The sequence below is a fragment of the Cryptotermes secundus genome, unplaced genomic scaffold, assembly GCF_002891405.2.
Source record: "Cryptotermes secundus unplaced genomic scaffold, Csec_1.0 scaffold1601, whole genome shotgun sequence".
NCBI lineage: Eukaryota > Metazoa > Arthropoda > Insecta > Blattodea > Kalotermitidae > Cryptotermes > Cryptotermes secundus.
In genome coordinates this window covers 63804-64710 of record NW_019727802.1, presented here as the reverse complement: position 1 = coordinate 64710, position 907 = coordinate 63804, and positions in this window count along the sequence as shown.

The window sequence follows — 907 nt, the reverse complement described above, 5'->3', positions numbered from 1 at the left end:
GCATGATTATAATACGATAGAACATTGGAAGTTTTATATATCAGCAAGAAAGGCCGAACTTTAGATACATACGAAAGATTTCATATTTATGAAATCACTAAACAAAATTTACAACTGAATGACAATGTTACTGAAATGTTCAACCCCATATACGATGTTATAATCAATACTTACTAAATATAACATACTGTTACTCTCCCTCTACCCTCTCTTCACTTTCACTTCCAATATACCTTACCCCCCCCCTTCCTTCCCTTAATTCGACTTTAATTTTACATCAACAAATCAGTCGTTGTTTACTCCTCATACAGTACGAACATTTTCTTTCGTATGACGAGGCACCTCTACTCTGTAAGTACATATTTTATATATACTACAGCTTCAATTTAAATATTCAAATAACATATTTAATATTATTCCTTTTTTTATATATTTTCAGATTAATTAACTTGCAACATCATGGGCCTCCAATACCATCTTATACTTTTATTTTGTCCACGGAGCGTATAAAGTAAACATACGACTGATTAGATGTTATAAAACAGCAATTTTAATCTTGTTTTATATTTTAACGTGTTTAGCCACTGAGGACGTCATTCGGATTGTTAATTGGTTTAATTAACAATCTACAAGTCTCGGCTACAATTATTTATAACTGTTGCGGGGTTTCACACTTTATAACCCCATTCACAGTACGGGAGCTATGTAAGTGTCCCCGTATCACACACTCACTGTGATCACACACGAACTGAACTGGTAGGCTGCTGACTTGAGAACTGTCTTCGTCGGCTGTGTAGTTTCCTTATATAGCCTGTTGCCCGTGTCGTTGCACAGCGTCGTTGTGTGCAACGTCACAGTAGGAAGCAGTGAAGCGTCACAGCGGTAAGCTGTGCCACGTCACAGTGCG